The sequence below is a fragment of the Trichosurus vulpecula genome, chromosome 8, assembly GCF_011100635.1.
Source record: "Trichosurus vulpecula isolate mTriVul1 chromosome 8, mTriVul1.pri, whole genome shotgun sequence".
In the NCBI taxonomy this organism is placed as follows: Eukaryota; Metazoa; Chordata; class Mammalia; order Diprotodontia; family Phalangeridae; genus Trichosurus; species Trichosurus vulpecula.
In genome coordinates this window covers 232,915,887-232,934,170 of record NC_050580.1, presented here as the reverse complement: position 1 = coordinate 232,934,170, position 18,284 = coordinate 232,915,887, and the positions used below count along the sequence as shown (strand labels likewise).

The 18,284-nt window shown below is 41.8% G+C and overlaps 1 protein-coding gene across 1 annotated transcript in view; it reads right to left on the bottom strand.

The window, feature by feature from the left end:
* Nucleotides 1–18,284, bottom strand: part of ESRRB (estrogen related receptor beta) — a 245,398-nt gene that overhangs the window by 183,416 nt on the left and 43,698 nt on the right. The gene's annotated exons all lie outside the window — the stretch shown is intronic.

The following is an 18,284-nucleotide window of genomic DNA, read 5'->3' as shown; positions in this document are numbered from 1 at the left end:
TCCATATACGTACATACATGACTGGCTGCTTCCTGACAGCCAGCAAACGTGTCTATGTCTTCCCCATCTTCACAAACCTTCACTTATCCATCCATCCCTGTGAGCAGTCATCCTGTATTTCTCCTCCTTCACACGGTGAAGCTTCTTAAGAAGACAAGAAGACAATCTCCGCTTGCTTTTCTCCCCTCCCTTTCTTAATTCTCCGTGGTCTGGTTTCTGGCTTTGTCATTCAACCCAATTTGCAACTTAACTGTCATCCCAGACTCCTAATGCTCTCTCGCCCCTCAGACCCAATCAGTTCCCAAGTCTTTCTGTTTCTGTCTTCACAGCATGTCCTAGATACTCCCTCTTCTCTCCTCTGACATTGCCACCACCGTGGAGCAGGATCACATCTTGCCTAGACGATTACAATAGACTGTTGGTTGGTCTACCTTCCTCAAGTCTCTCCCCACACCATCCATCCTCCTCTAAGTCATCAAATGGATCTTCCTAAAGCACATCTGATCATCTCACCCCCATTCAATCAACTCCGGTGGCTCCCCATTTCCTTAAAGATCAAATATAAAATTGTCTGTGTGGCTTTTAAAGTCGTTCATAACCTGGTTACTTCTTACCTTTCCAGTCTTATATTGTATACCCCTCCATCTACTTTGCAATCTGGTGACACTGGTCTCCTCACTGTTCCTTTCATACTCCAGACTCCAGCCATGTCCACTGGCTGTTCCTCATTGTCTACTGGCTTCCCTAGCTTCCTTAAAGTCCCAGGTAAAGTCCTGTCTTCCATAAGGAACTTTTTCCCAGTCCTCTTTAGTGCCTTCCATCTGAGATGATTTCCAACTTAGCCAGGATGTATTTTGTTTGTATCTGGTTGTTTGCATATTGTCTCAACACAGCATTACACTGAGAGCTTCTTGGGAGCAGGGGCTGGGGTTTTTGGTTTTCTTTTCATCTCTATTCTTTAGCACAGTGACTGGAACATAGTAGATACCTAACAAATACTTGCTGGCTTGCCTGGATTACTATTAACTATTGATTGACCAGGAAAGATGGACAGGATTTAGACAGATGAAGATCATTATAGCATGTTAAAAGAAAAAAGTGAGTTCAGCTAAAGTTTAGGTCACAATCCTTTGTCGTTAATCTTCTTTCTCTAACATTTTTAGCTAAGTAGACACTAGTACCATACAGCCCTGGGGTAGGAAGAGTCAGGGGCTACATGCTGGGAACTATATTATTAGAGAGGTTAATGAAGAATTTTTCATTGCAAATCTTAAAGCAAGGTACTGAGAAGAAAAAAAATCATGAGACCTTATAAAATGTAAATTCTGTTTTCCTGGGCTCGACTCTATGCATCCAAGAAATGGAAGCTCCCCTACGTAACTTCAGGACACTAATTACCTCTTTTAGTCTCTTCAGTTCTGTCAGTCCACACCCCAATCTTGTGCTGCCTCCAGCCTCATACCCTACTGCTTCCAAAATGACAATATCAAAATCACACCAAGGAAGCTGAGTCACAAAAGGGAAACAAATGACTGGGACAAAAACTATATGTGTGTATGTATGCATGCATATATACACACATATGTATATATAAATATATATATACACACATTACATACATGAATACATATGTAGTTTTTATCCCTGTCATTATAGATTTATTATATGTATGTATCATATATCTATTATATATATTATATATTATACTTCTATATTTCTTACATATATTATGTTTAAATTATATCTTATAAATTTATGTATATAGAAATATATTTATTATGTATATTTTTGTCACTCATATGTGTGTGTATAATGTTGAGAGAAAGGTAAGAGTCAAATATGTTGAAGCTTGAAAATCCAAGTTCCTGAGAGGATGGTGGGTCTGTCTTCCTAGGGTATCAGTTCCTTTTTTGGAACCAGTCCTGAAGACCTTTATCCTTGGACCTAGGACATTCATATTCCACTTTTACTTTATAAACTTCAATTATCCCTGATTCTTAGTTTGAGGTCCCAAACCTCTTGGAAGGTCTATGAACCAGCTGTCTGAGATCAGAAATTTTCCCTACTCAGTCCCTAACTCCTTGAACCTCTTCTGTCACCATTATCACCAAATTTTGGTGTCTATTTCTACTACTCCCTTTGCTATTTCCTTCATCCCCTATTATCTTTACACACTTCAGGTTTCAAGAGTACATTTTCTGGGGTTTATTTATATGTGAACAAAAAAATTCAGAAATAATGTACTACGGAAAAGAGAATTCAAAGTATGCACAACATCTAAGGTGAAGAAAGGAAAGGCTGTTCTACCATATGAAAAGAATAAAAGAAGTTCACTGAGAGTTTAGCTTCTCGTTCCTTGTAGCTATATGCCTTCATCTAGTGTGTTTAGCTCTAATATCCCCAACAGGATATAGGGAGAGTCCATGTGGAGGGAGAACCATCTTCTAAGAGAGGTTTAAGAAGTTTCTCACTGCCAGATCTTAATGCAAGATAAGAAGAAGAATGGAATTTGTGAGTCCTTGGCATCACAAATAGCATGCTGCCCTTAGAAACCAGGAAAACCTGGTTTTCTAACTCATATCAGACACTTAATTGCTGTGTGACACTGGGCAGCTTGCTAAACCACTCTGAGCCTCATTTTTTTCAACTGTAAAAGGTAGATAATAATAGCACCCATCTCACAAGGTTGTTGTAAGGAGCAAAGCTCTTTGTAAACCTTAAAGCACTATATGAACATGGGTTCTCATTGCTACAGACTACAAGGCAATAGGGCAGCTAGGTGGGACAGTGGATAGAATGCCAGGCCTGAAGTCTCATGAAGACTCATCTTCCTGAGTTCAAATCTAGCCTTAGACACTTACTAGCTGTGTGACCCTGGACAAGTCACTTATCCCTGTTTGCCTCAGTTTCCTCATATGTAAAATGAGCAGGAGAAGGAAATGAGAATCCACTCCAGTATATTTGCCAAGAAAATGCCAAATGAGGTCATGAAGAGTCAGATATGACTGAACAGCAACGATAAAAAGTGGCATTAAGCTATTCTGTCTAGCTAGTCCCATCATGATTCTTTCTAGATTGAGCACATCTACTTTCCTCAACCTTCAGTGAAATCCTCCACTCACCTATGCTGACCACCTGCCAGCCATGGAACAGGAAGCCTTTCTCCCCAGCTCTCAGCAGCACGCTGCCCCTTGGGATGGTTGTCATTCAGATGGTATCAGTTAGTGGAATGTCTCATTCTCTTGCTAATCTACTTCATGAAAAAAAGATCCTTGCACACTCTCCAAAGCTCACTGTACTTCTGGTAGCTTTGACTTCTTTCTTTGCTAACCACAAGGGAAAGATCCATCCCTGTGGCTCTGATATGATGAATCTAGTTGAATCCCTGAATATTTAGGGTACCAACTCCTCCAACTGGAGTTAATTGGTAGATAAACAGATAGAGGCACGGATGTGTTGGTAAATATTTAATGACCACCTTGGATAGACATGAAGGATGGGGGATGCATTACAGACTTTTTAAGATTTACCTGCATTACTAATATTTTCCTCATCCTTTCTTAAGTCCAGACAGTCAACAATACAATAAATCAAGTCTTGATTTGTTACATTTGCTGATTTCCGAGGTCCAACTGCTCACACCGAAAATTCTAGTCAGGTCTCCAGAGACAGTTAGATCTGGCCCCAGCACACACCTGGAAAAGGCATCTAGGTGGTACCATGGATAGAATGCTGAGCCTGGAGTCAGGAAGACCCAAGCTTGAAACAGAGCTTTCTTACCGTCCATAATTTTCTAATTTTCCCTAGTTACTAAATCTATAATGCCAAGCTTGTCCTTAGTCAAAGGTGACCTGGCCACCTTTGCCTTTTGGTTATTCTATCTAGATTCTTATGTAATTACTTATCTGACTGACTTTCCCTCTTCTCTACTGAAAGAAAACAAAAGAAATGCAAAAAAATGTTGGAGGTTGCTATCACCTAAAAAAACCAGCATATAATCTAACATACAACTCACCCCCAAAGTTCCTAACAGACACTTTTTTGTTTACCAGGTCAAAACAGTGAAATAAAGAAGTCGTGGCACTTTAATTATGTAAGTGTTCCCCTCTCTAAAATGGGGCCAATATTCCATTGATTGCTCCTTCTCTCCCCTTTCCCAAGAAAGGTGACCTGAGACTTACTGCTGAGTAAATATCAATAGGTGGAATTGACTCTAGTTTATATAGATGGACATGGCACAAATTTCTTAATTTTCATTGGCATTCAGGCTTTCTTACTTGGTGGATTTCAATTCAGAATCCTTGCTCAGGTGAGTGGCCAGTCAAGGAGCCTTAGGATGAAATCCATCAGATCATCAAAATCCAATAAGCAAATGTCACTTAGAAGCAGAATCATCTAATGAAGATAGACTCCACAGACCCTGGGCATCCAGGGACTATCTAATTCCAGAGGGATCTAGAGGTGGGGAGAAAGTATTGGACCGAATGTCAGGGTGGAGTGCCAGGAAGGTAACCAAGTAAAGTAGCTAGGTTGTGGAGTAGGTAGAGACCTGGAATTAGAATTAGGAAGACCTGAATTCAAATCCAGTCTCAGACACTTCCTAGCTCTGTGACCCTGGGAAAGTCACCTAACCTCTGATTGCCTGACAAAATGGATCCAACAGAGAAGGAAATAGCAAGCCACTCCAGTATCTTTGCCAAGAATACCCCAAACAGGGTCACAAAGGGTCAAACGTAACTGAAGCAACTGAACCACAACATTACAGTTGCCTCTGCACTTAATAATTGTTGGCTGACTTGAATTCAAGAATTGGGGAATCAGAATTAGTTCTTTTATTCTGTCTGAAACTCAGCTTAAACATTTTATAGAAAAGAAAAACTAAGATTTTTTTAAAGGAAAAGAAAAGTAGATGCTCCTTAGTTATCATAACCCCCATGGTGCCAGGATCCCCAGGAAATGGAACTCTTGTCCATCCATGAACTACACTAACGAACCTATTTCTTCCCTCTGCTCGGTCTTCCTCAGTTCCCGGGGCTTCTTTGTGGCCTCTGTCCAGCAGGATTCATCTATGTTCCCTGCTGCTCTCCAGAATTCTAGAAAAGCTAAGAGTTAGCAGATGACTGGGGGGCAGAGAATGGACAAAGCTTTCTCCTTAACAGTAGAAGAGAGAGAAAATAAAAGAAAAGAGAGCAAGAGCCCTTGGGAATGGCAAATAGACCCTTTCAACGACCTTCAGCAAAGCTGGAGACTGGCCAGAAGCTGGGAGCTGTCACAGCCAGTCCCCAGCTCCAGAGGTGCAGCAGAGACATCCTTGACCACCAGAGGGCACCCTGAATCTCACAGATGGAGATAGCAATAATTGTAATTCCAGATCCAATGTGTGAATGTGCTTCTGTGTATGGGGAAGAAAAGGGGAAGAGGGAGAGGTAGTGAGGGTACAATAGGAAACAGAAAGTGGAGTGGAAACTTTTATTTCCAGCACTTGAATAGACCAAGAACAAATTAATTACTATGAGTCTAGTTTTTCCCCCCAAGGTACCCTCTCTAGCAAGTGGAGCCAAGAAATGGGGGAAAAGCCCAAAAGACTAGGAAATGCTGTCATGTTCACACTGACCGGTTAATCAGGGAGACAATATGGAGTAGTTAGGAAGAACAGTGGATTTGGAGTTAGAAGATCTAGGTTCAAGTGCTGGTCCCTTGGATAAGTTGTTTAACCTATCTGGGCCTCAATTTACTAATTTGTAAAAATGAGGGGAATTGCAGTTGGCTGTTTCTAAGGTTTCTTTCTGCTCTAAATCCTCCTATGATCTTATTTTCCAAAATAACCCAGTCTTCTGGCTCTGACATCACTAGCTGGGTAGCCACGGGTAATGCCACTGAATTTGCTGAGCTTTGCTGACCTAATCTGTAATGCCTACCTAATGATGCCTACTTTTGCTGTGTTGAAGAAAGCACTTGGTAAACCTTCATACACTATATAAATTTGTTATTATTATTGGGGAGAGTAAATGTGAATTATTTTTCTTGTTATTGTTTTTATTAAAGATAGCAATATGATCATGATTAAGCCTCCAGGGGATGGAAAGCCGCGCAGAGATAGTTCAATTCTCATCCAACTGAGTAGAACCACATTGGCAAGGTCCTTCAACATCATGATTCACCCTAAGACCAAATGCAACAAGGGTAGTAAGGAAGCCACCTATCACTTTTAGTCTCAGCCTTTCTACTTTGTCAAAGATTATGCTCATACAAAATAACTGCAAAATTCATAAAATACCAAGAATGCTCAATACCAGTGTAGAGACAATTACAAAATACTCTTAGAGAAATAAAGGACAACTTATATAATTGAAGGAATGTTCAGTGTTCATGGCTGGGCCATGCCAATATAACAAAAATGGCAATACTGCCAATTAATTTGCAATTTAATGCTATATCAAACTACAAAGGGGATACTTTACAGAGTAAGGTGAAGTAACAACAAAATTCACTTGGAGAAACAACAGATCTAGAATATGAAGGGAAATAATGGGGTGGAAAGGCAGGAATAGAGGGAAACCAGCACTTCCAGACCACAAACTATATTATAAAGAAATTATCATTGAAACTATTTGATACAGGTTTAAAAAAAATAGGAACAGAAATCAATGGAACAGATGATATGAAAGAGAATCTGAAATTAATAAGATTTTATGTACCATTGCCCACTTTATTTAGAAAAATAATGCATTTCCACCAACACTTTTCATAAAAAATGTAAATAAACTTAAAAACTTGTATTTATTATTTATTGTATTTAAATTAATAATTTACTATAATTTTATAGCAAAAAATCTTAAACATAGAAGAAAATTAATACACAAAATAGCATAAATACTCTCTGAGTCGCATTCACTGTTATAGGATCACAGACTTAGAGCCGGAAGGGATCTTTGAGATGATTTAATTCAATATCCCCTCCCACCCATTCTACAGTTAAGGAAATTGGAATTGAGAGAGATTGAATCATTTGTTCAAGGTCACATAGATAGTAAGTGACACAGTTAGAATTTGAACTCAGGTCCCCACTCTCTAAATCTATCACTCTGCCCAGCAGAATAGCTTCTTCAGGGTCCCATTTCTAAAGGGAGCGGCCTGGCTTATGGCCTTATGACACATGGCAAGTAAAGAGACTCACATTCTATCTATGACTCCGTGAGGTGAGGGTCAAATGAGATAATATATGTAAGATGTTTTGCAAAGCCTAAAGAGCTATAAAAATGAGGGCTATTATTATTGATACCAATGAGGTGGCCATTAGGGTCACCTGATTTCCATTAGATCCATTCTGATGGGCAACTAAGTAGCACAGTGGCTAGCATACTGGGCCTAGAGTCAGGAAGACTCATCTTCAAGGTCAAATCTGATCTTAGACACTTACTAGATGTATGACCCTAGGCAAGTCACTTAAGCCTGTTTGCCTCAGTTTCTTCACCTGGAAAAGGAGCTGGAGAAGGAAATGGCAAAACGTTCCAGGACCTTTACCAAGAAAAATCCAAATAGGGTCAAGAAGAGTCCAAAATGTCTGAATAATAACAATAACAGCCATTCTGATTGCCTTTTGGTCCTGGACATATGTACCTGGGTGTACCTGTTTAGGCACTGTGGAGAACTTGGAACAGGATACAATGGTGAAAGCTACAGATTGAGCGAAATATATTTCAGAAGGGATTTTGAGCTGTACTTCCAGCTTCTACTTGCAAGCCATTTCCATCACCCTGTTTTTCCCCAGCTGTGAGCTCAAACATTTCTACATACAAAAGGCTATATTTCTTTCCACACTGTCCTTCTCTCTTCTCCCTCCTACTACCATTGCCCAAAGAGACATTTGCGTGTTATAGGCTTAAGATCTGCAAGTGTGATTCTCAATTCTCTAACCTCATGGGCCACTTGCTACACCCCTACCAAAGCTAAGAGAGAAACAGAGAGATATCTGGTCTGACCAGTGTCAGGCAATGGTAAACAATCAATAGGTTCGTTTGATTGACTGAATGGTCTTGTGCAACATAAAGGGGAAATGACATAGAGACAGCCAACCAACCACATATGGAGAACAGTAGCTCAGCATTTGAGACCCCGCTTCTGAGCAATGGGAACACACCAAATCCCAGGACGAATAGTAGAAAATAGCCACAGGGGCTTCAAGCTGGCCCTCTTCTTCCTCTTCTCCTCAAGACCAAAATGGACATCTCCATAACTCTGCTAGAGCTGTTACATGACTCTCAATTGCCTCGTCTCCATCTACCTCCAAAGGCCCAGTGGGTTAGCCACGCAATAGGGTCTCGGTTTGTTTTCTAGCTGGGGTGAGTTCCCTATCTCAGCAGCTCAATCTTATTTCTGACTCCTCTGACTCCCGAGTTGCCCCCCATCAGCCACTGCTGTTTTAATTTACTCTGCCAGGATATGCTGACTCATTAGATGGCTTTGTGACCTGCCAGGTTGCAGAGGACACCTCCTCAGACACAATTACATTTGAAGACAAAACATTTCCTCTGGGCTGAGGACAAGCAAATGAAGAGCTTGTCTTTTCTTTCCTTTCTTTCCCCTTCCTTCCCCCCTCCCTTTTTTCGAAGGACAGGAGGGGAAAAGAGACTGAAGATGATGGACAAAACAAGAAGTTAGTAGGTTTTCAAAAAGGCATGGATGCCTCACTGAAAGCTAAAGTTTCTACTTTGGTCCATTGTGTACCATTGTCTTTTGAGTGAGACAGAAAAAGAGAAGAAAGGGAGGGTTAATGTCTATCTATCTGTGTCACTTGTGCCTGACACTAGCTTAGAGCAGATGCAATCCTGGTAGAAATAGCTGCCTAGGTACTAAAAGTCCCCATTACACTGAGCTGGAACTGTAAGTTCCTCAACCAATCAATCAAAAAGTAGGATCATAGGGGTCTTAGAGGCTGGTGAATCCTACTGCCTCATTTTCCCTCCTTTTTCAGAGTGGGCAGCTGAAGTACAGAGAGTGGTTTGTCCAGCATCACACAGCTACTGGTTGTCTAAGGCAGAATTATAACTTGGTTCTCCTGATTGCAAGCCCAACATTCTGCCCATCTTGCCATCCACCTGCCTCACTCCCACCCCACTCCTATTCATCTAAATATAAAAGAAGAAAACATCCCTTTGCCCTCAAGGCTATTATAATCTAACTGGAGAGATAACTGTAATTCACAAAATAATTGTCCTCGATAGCAGGACAATATTTGCTGTTGTTCACTTGTTTCAGTCCCTTCTGATTCTTCATCACCCCATATGGGGTTTTCCTGGCAACGATACTAGACTGGTTTGCCATTTCCTTCTCCAGATCATTTTCCAGATGACAAAACTGAGGCAAACAGTGTTAAGTGACTTGCCCAGGGTCACACAGGTAGTACAGTTGTCCCTTCCACATCATGACTTTCCCCATTGAGATTTCAACATATTGTGGGTTGGCATAAGAGATTAAATGGGAATTTGGGGGGAGTTTTGTGGAAAGTGTAGACAACACATGAAGGTCAGCAGACAACACAGAGCCTATGACAAATACTTAACCCAAATTTTACAATAAAGTATAAATACCCCGTAAAAGAAAAAGAATGAATTCAGACTTCTTCTCTGGTACAAAGAGAGGGCCAAAAATTTTTACACAGATTTTCCAAATCATGAGGGGTGCTACTCCCCTAACCCTGGAAATGTGGAAGGGATGACTATTAAGTATCTGAAACCAAATTTGAGCTCAGGTAATGAGTCATCTTGATTCCAGGCCCAGCACTCTACCCACTGCACTACCCAGCTGCCACTGGGATAGTGTATCAATGAGCATTAAAAGGGCTTGACACAGTCTCACCTCAAATGCCACAGTGAATCATAGAAGAGTATCAGTGAGAACTAGAATAGTGGATAGGACTTGAGTTAGGCCTTGAAGGATTGGTGTATGACTTACTTATTTGTTTGTTTGTTTTGGTTTTGGTTGGTTTGGGTTTTTTTAAGGGATTTTCTGTTTTGTTTTGTTTTTGAGACTACTCCTACTTATCCCACCTAAGCTGGAAGTTCAGAAGGCACTCACAGATCAATTGGTTCTGTTTGCTACCTGGGCCAGTTTTCCCTACTTAAGGCAGCTGGCTCCATGGACCCTGCCTCCTAGAAGTTCACTATATTGTTGCCAGACTTGATGCGGACACCAAATGGGCTTGAGCCTTACTGAAGCTCAGAACTCCTGAGCTCAGAGATCATCTAGACCAGAAGTTTCCAAACTTATTTAGCCTACCACCCCTATTTAAAAAAAATTACTCAGAGATCCTCTGGAGATCCACTTTCTTTAGCCCTCTAACTTCTTTTTAATTTGTGTCATTTTGAAAAAATATCATTTTTTTTTAAAATGATGTATCTTAAATTTAATAATTCATTGTAAATTTGTGGGTTTTTTCCTACATTGAAATCTTGATGATGCAGTATTGTGTCATGTAACCATATAATATTGTATTGTAAATAAGACATCACATGCACATATTCCTGCCAATGAATGCCAGACTTCCCAACAATGCATGACAGATTTACCTGCCAACATTTGGTTGTTAAGACCTGTTGGCGGACTTGACCACTGATTGGTTAGAACTTGCATTTTGTGTGTTTATTTGGAAAAGAATATGATGACTACCACTTTAGTTCTGTTACACAGCAGATGAAACATGTACAAGTGGTTTTTCAAAATTCTCTCTTTTCGTCTCTTTCCTTATGCTCCTTATGCTCCTTATTTTATTCAACACCCCCAATTTTACCTGAGGCTACTGCCACCCCCCTGGATCATTCCAGTGCCCCCCAGGGGGCTGTATCCCCCATTCTGGAAACCTATGCCTAGTCTCAGCCTCACCACAGCAAGCAGTCCACGAATATGCCATCAAGCTCAGTGGGCTTGATAGGATTTAAATAGGTAAAGGGGAAAAGGCAGAGTGTTTCAGGGGAGGAGAAAAACATTGAACATATATATACATATATATATATATATACATACATACAAGCATGCATATATATACATGCATACACACATATATTGTATGTATGTATGTATATTGTGGGAATGAACATGTCAACCTCCCAGAACCTCAATCTACACAATTAGGAGGCTGGACTATATGTAGTCTTCTAGGTCTGGAAATATGATTCTACAATCTTATATCATTGTTATGAGGTATCAAGAGAACCAGAATGACTATGGAAGAGAGAGGTATTAAGGAATAAAGGGAAATAAGACTGCTTAGGTAGAGAAGGGTCAGATTGTGAACAGCCTTGAAAGTCAAGCGAAGGAACCCAGATTTGATGAATTAGGCAAATAGGGAACTATTGACAGTTATTGAACTCAAATGTGACACAGTTGATAAAGATTAATCTTGCAATTCACCAAATGGATTGGAGGGGACCTAAAGACTGGAGTCAGGGAGGCCAGTAAGTGAGGAGGCTATTTTAGTTTTCCAGGAATGAGGTTGGATGAGGTCCTAGAATTATTCCATATCCATCCTGCCATCTATGCCAAAAGGTCTAAGTCAGGCCTGGCTTAGAGCAGTCCAGTAGTTTGACCTCAGGACTGGAATAAAATAAAATACTCAAAGACTATATAACATTTTGTAAAAAGAAGTTTACTTAATAGCACGGGAAAGACAGTCAGCAAAGATACAGCACTGACTCGACTAGATATAGCTTCTCTCATCTCCATACAGAGTTGTACTGGCTCATCAAGCATGAAGAATCCTGAGGACTTATAAGCAGGACTTTTTACGCCTTAGGAAACCGGGAAGCTATGTCAATGGTTCAAACCTTCTTTAAGTGGGCCAATTAAGTCTCAAATACAATTCCTCCACTCTTTTCAGGGAAAAACTAGCCTGCACTGGTAGTTTCCAATCTTAGTAGATACTTCTGTTTGTTACTGAATTGTTTTCAGTTGTGTCCAACTCTTCTGAAAGATACTAGTGAAGATACTGGAGTGATTTGCCATTTCCTTCTCCAGTTCATTTTATAGTTGAGGAAACTGAGGCAAATAGGGTTAAATGACTTGTCCAGGGTCACACAGCTAGGAAATGTCTGAGACCAGATTTGAACTCAGAAGAATGAGTCATCCTGATTTTAGACCCAGAAACTCTATCCACTGCACCACACAAACGCCCAGTAGATACTTCTTCTATCACCCAAATGCTACAAATTGCCAAGATGCTTAACAAAGAAGAAGCAAAATCATAACAGAATCTAATCATTCCCTGAACTACAATAACCAGGGTGCAAACTCCAGAATTTTACAGGGCCTCTTCAATGAGATATGTGATGATAAAAAGAAATTGTCCTAATAAATGGATGATCAATCGACAAACACCTACTATGTTAATCATAACAGCTCTCTTTCAGGGAGCACTTTTAGATTCTCAAATCCCTTTTCTTACAACTCTATAAGGCAGATAATTAAGTATCATCATCCACATTTTACAGATTCAAAAAATTAGAGAAGGTAAGTGGCTTGGTCAGTCATGAGGCTAGAAAGCATCAGATCTTCTGCCACCAAAATTAGTGTTCTCCCACCTACATCATTTTTACAGGTAACAAAATACAAGGAAGGTTCTTCCTGAAGTTTTTGCTGGGAGAAGGGAGCAGAGGGAGGGCTCAGAAGGGTAAGAATAACTACTATTCATTCTTTTCAGTGCCTAACATCACTCTGGGAGCAAATAGGTCCAGGATGTGGATGCTGACCATCCAACAAGAATCTTAAGATAAGACACCCAAGTGGCTGGAGAAACCTAAATTCTGAATCTAGAAAGGACCCAGAGAACAAGGCCTCCACCTGGGGTTACCCATTTGCCAGGGTTGCTTTTAAAGGCAACAAATGTGTGCTTAGATTCTGGCCGCTGTGTTTCTGTGGGTGGCCCATGGTGAGAAGGCATGAGGATGGATGGAAGAGAATGCCATACTTTCTGCCCCAAATCTGCCATAGAACATTTGGGGTTGGCAGCCTCCTCTGTAAGGAAAGCGTTTGCAGAAACCCGGGAATGTGCATCCCCCTGTGATGTTATTCACAGCCACTGGCCGACAGTAAATAAGACAGTGGCACTGATTCATGAGGCCTGACAGGAAATCTATAGCATGTGGTGTCTATAATCCGCTCGCTACTTCGTCGCAAAATGAAAGAACAACAGTCCAATTACTGAGTCCTTGTTGATCTTAGGCACATTCTGCTGCTCCCGCTTGGTTCTCTCAGCTAAGTGGGAAGCTGCCTGCTGGGCCAAGCCTTGGTGGTCACCCTTCTGCAGCACTGGCTGGATGTGTCAGGCGCAGGGGCTAGGAATCAGTTCAGTAGCTGTGATTCCTAGGCAGAGTCCGGCTGCCCAGGAGCAATGGCCAACCTGTGATTCCTAGGCAGAGTCCGGCTGCCCAGGAGCAATGGCCAACCTGTGATTCCTAGGCAGAGTCCGGCTGCCTGGTGGGAGGGCTGAATAGAAGGTAAGCATGCTGATGCTCTAAGCTGGGTCTGCCAGGGGCGAGACTGGCACCGAGATGCCTGGCATTGCTCTGTGGTTAATGAAGAGCTGTTTGGCATGAAAGACAAATAATTCACCATGGTCCCTTATTCCCTCCCACCTTGTCCTAGAACCACCAAATACAGGGGGAATGCTGATCTGCACATGGATAAATATACTTGGGGAATTGAAGAATGATATCAAAGGGAGGCGGGCAGGGATTCCTTAACAAGGGTGGCTCAGCCGGGCTGTTCATACATGTTAGATGCTGAACTCTGATGCCACCAACTTCATTGTCCTCATGGACCCCAGGAAGTGACTTGTCCAAGGTCACACAGATCAGTTAATGGCAGAGGTAGGGTTTGTACCCAGGTCCTCTGACTTGAGTGACTAGTTAATAGGCAGCCTCCTTCTTAGGGGAGAGAAGGAATAATAAGCAACATGGCAACAACAGTAGTTCAAATAAGTCACTTAATATAGCACTTTTTGGATTTAAAAAACTCTCGTGACTCTCAATCTTTGTATGCCCAGTACTGCAGTACCTAGCAAATAGAAAAACTTTAAGCAAATTGAATAACATCCCTATGAAGTCAGTTTTATAAGCATTATCATCTTCATTTTAAATAGGACTCAAAGATAGCAAGTGACTTGCCCAAGGTCACACAATTAATGAGCATCTAGGATTCAAACCCAGGACAAAGAATAAGAATGTGTAGGAAGTTTGGTCCACTGGAGCTCAGTTCGTCTGGAATCCTGGGCTTTGTATTCAGGAAATGGGGTGACATTTAGGCCAATCTCCATCCAAAAGACTTTTTTATGTCATATTCATTCTCACCTCTCTATACCTTTGCATATGCCATTCCTCTCCCACCCACCACCCACCCAACTCCTCTATTCTCCCCCCTCCACAATACACCCCTGAAATGTCTTTTCTCCATCCTTCCCTTTATTTCAATCTTTCCCCTCTAAGGAGGCAAGGGTCCAGCTCAAGTCCCAGCATTTCCACAAAGCCTTCCCAGATTTCTCCAGTCCACACAAACCTCTCTTCTCCCTGAATGTCCATTGCATTTATACTCAGCATCCTGTAGTGTAACAATTCAATTTCATTCCATTCAATCCAGCAATCATTTACTGAGTACCCATTTACTATGTCCTAGGCACTGTGGGTCCTGGGGTTGCAAAGACAAACATAAAATGGTCCCTGCCCTCAAAGGGCCTACGTAATGCGGGAGAGAGAGGGGACACAAAGGCAACATGGACATGCAAAATGTGTGCAAAACAAATACAAAATACAAAGTCATTGAAGGACACTGAGGCAGGAGTGCTTCCACCTGGGGCATCCAAGAAATCTAGGATTTCCAAGAGGCAGAAGTGAGGAAGAAGTACATTTCAGGGATAGCTTTTGCACAAAAGTATGGAGATGAGGGATGGAGTGTGATGAATGGGGAACATCCAGAAGGTCAGAGTGGTTGGAATGTAGTGTGTGTATGTGTGTGTGTGTGTTTGTGTGCATGTGTGTGTGTGTGTGTGAGAGAGAGAGAGAAAGAGAGAGAGAGATTAGTAAGGCTTTAAATACCAAACAGAAAAGCATTTAATTCCTTTGTTATTGTCCTATATGTCTGTTGCATCTCCCTTCCTACATGATAAAATCCTTCACCCTATGGACCAAGTTGATGTTTTTTTACACATTTCCTGCAGCATTTCATATGAATATTTCTTGGCCGTCTGGTTCCGAGGTGAAGAGGACTTAATGATGATGGGGAGTAATACTAAGTGTTATAAGATTTGCAAAGCACCTTCCATAGTAAAGGTAGAAGGTAGAAGAAGTACATAGTACTTCATTTGATCCTTCATTTGAACCCTGTGAAGGAGGTGCTATTAAAAATGATTGATGATGATAATGATGGCTAGCTAGCCTTTGTAAAGAGCTTTAAACTTTGCAAGTATTTTATAACTACAATTTCATTTTACCCTCTCACCAACCCTGAGAGGTAGGCATTACTATTATCCCCATTTTACAAATTAGGAAATTGAGGCAGGCAGGGGTTAAGTGACTTGCCTAGGTTCACCCAGAGGTCACATTTGAATTCAGGTCTTCCTGACTCCAAGTCCATCATACAATACACAGCACCTTTTATCTGCCTCAAGTACTAAATTGTGAGTCTGTGAATTATATCACAGATTTAGCGCTGGAGAAAAGGAACTTAGAGGAAGCCCAGGCTATGATGAAGTGAATGCATAAAATCCCACAGGTAGAAAGATGCAGAAGCAGGATTCAAACGCAGGTTCTCTGATTCTTTTCCACTACATACTGATTGCTTTATCAGACCTGATGTAATAGTTCTGGGACCATCCCCACATGTTAACCTACTTAACATAATGGGAGTGAGTCTTGGAGAATCGCAGTGGTGCCATGTCTGCGTGTGCTAATACCAACCAGTTATTCTATACCACCAGATCACCCCATACCAATCTTCTAGAACTACCACCTTTATCCAAATCTTTTATTATTCAGCACCATCCCAGGGGTGGGGAACCTGAGGCCTAGAGGCCACATGTGGCCCTCTAGGTCCTCAAGTGCAGCCCTTTGACTGAATCCAAACGTTCTGTGATTAAACCAAGAACTGAGTAAAAAGACACCCCCTCCCAACACACACACACACACTCCCTGTTTTCATCACTACCCTACACACACATATACCAGTTAACCTGAGAACACCTGCTGACAGTCTGAGAAGCAGTGAGGAGGATATTTTCCTTTGTGGACATTCCACTTGAGAATTTTCATTAAGGGCTGTGCCCAACTAGGTAAACCTGTAGCAGAACTGTGTGAGGCTCCAACCTCTCCACCATGAATACTCAGATCCCCACCTAAGCCTAGTACTTAGTCTTAAAACCTAGAAGAAGTTTTTAATGATTTCCCCATTTTAAGAGCTCCTAAACCTTATCTAACTGGATCTTGGTTGCAGTGGGACAGGCCAAGACTGGGAGGATCCACGTAAACCCACAGGAAGGAGACCAGACTGGAAACTGGACATCCCATGGGAACTAGGCCAAAGGAGCTGGACCCTTGAGACTAATCTGTGAACAACACAGCAAGGACAGTACAGTCCCTGACCCATGAAGCTATGCTTCTAACACTCAGAAATTAAGCCGATGAGATAAAATGTGTCACGACTTAGGGGGTTACCTGGCTAGAAGTCTCCTTTTACTTCCATTTGGGGCAAATGATGAAAAAAAAAAAACAGGTGAGCCCAAAGTTAGTTTTGAACAGGAGAAAAGGAAAGGAAGTCCTCAATTGTCACAGGTCTAGCCCATAGTTAACAGGGATGAGGAACCTGGGGCCTCCGGGACACATGTGGCCAACTAGGTCCTCAAGTGCAGTCCTTTGACTGAATCCAAGCTTCATAGAATGTGATTCAGTCGAAGGGTCACACTTGAGGACCTAGAAGGCCATGTGTGGCCTGGAGGCCTCAGGTTCCCCACCCCTGTAAGATCTAGGCTGTCTGCCTGAGGAGAGACAGGGAGGGTTATTAACAACGGTCCAGGCTGAAAGGAATTGAGGACCCAGTTATGAAAAGACTGGGTCTCAGGGGGAGAAGCTAGTGTTGAGGGGACTTGGGTAACAGGGAGGAATCACCAGGGTACAAGGCAAGAACTCATGCCTTGGTGAATGGGGTATGAATTGTTAATGAGGAACTATGGGGAAGACTAACTCAAAGCTGAAAATTGCTAGAGGGGGTCCTTCTTTCCATATAACCTAGTAATAAGACTAGTCTCAGGCTAACTTCTAGTCAGGGGTCATGCGGATCCAGCTTCAAAGGTCAAGGAACTACAACAGCAGAAAGACAAGTGGGCCATTATAAGTCCCATGGATAGACAGATTTCCCTAACCCATTACCACTCATTTGGCCTTTGCTGTACTGAACACACCTTCCAAATGGCCCTATCTTCATTGGACCTATGGCAATAGCGTAATAGAATTCCCACAGCTGGGAAGGTCCTAGTCAGATCCTTACCCAAAGCATGAATCCATCTATTGCATCTCCTAGGTCTCTACTTGGATACCTATAACAACGTAGAACTCCCTACTTCAGAGAGGTAGCTCGTTCCATCTGGTAGGGGCTGGGACAACAACAGACAAACTTATTGTAAGATTTTCCCCATATGGAATGAAATCTGTGCCCTACCCGTCGGTTCCTGGTTCTATCATCTGGAACCCAGCAGAAGCAGTCTTATCCTTCTTCCACAGAACAGTCACTTTCTCCCAGACTGTCTGGAAGTGTCCAGTCAGTTAACGTCCTAAATTATGTCACATTTTATCTCATCAGGTTAATCTCTGAGCAGCAGACACACAGTCTTGTGGGTAAGGGACGAAAGCCATCCAAGCTGAGCTTTTCACGAATTGTGGTCTCCAGGGTCCATCTACTTTGATGGTTTATCAATACCATTGACCAGAAGAAACACCCCAAAACAGGTAGGGGCTTTTGTCTTTACTCCCTCAGGAATCTGAATAATTTTAGATCCTGTATCCAGCTATAAAGGAATGCCTTATAGAACCCAACAAGCATTTATTAAGTGCCTACTATGTGCCAGGTACTGGGCTGAACCCAACACACATAGAAAGGCAAAAAGTAATCCTTGCTCTATTGGAGAAAAAAAAGAGTAGGAAAATAACAGAAAAGAAAGAGAGAGAACAGTAAGTCAATTCAGTTCAATGGAAAACATTTATAAGGTTCAGCAGACAGTGTGCTGAATGTGGAAGCCCAGGACCTGA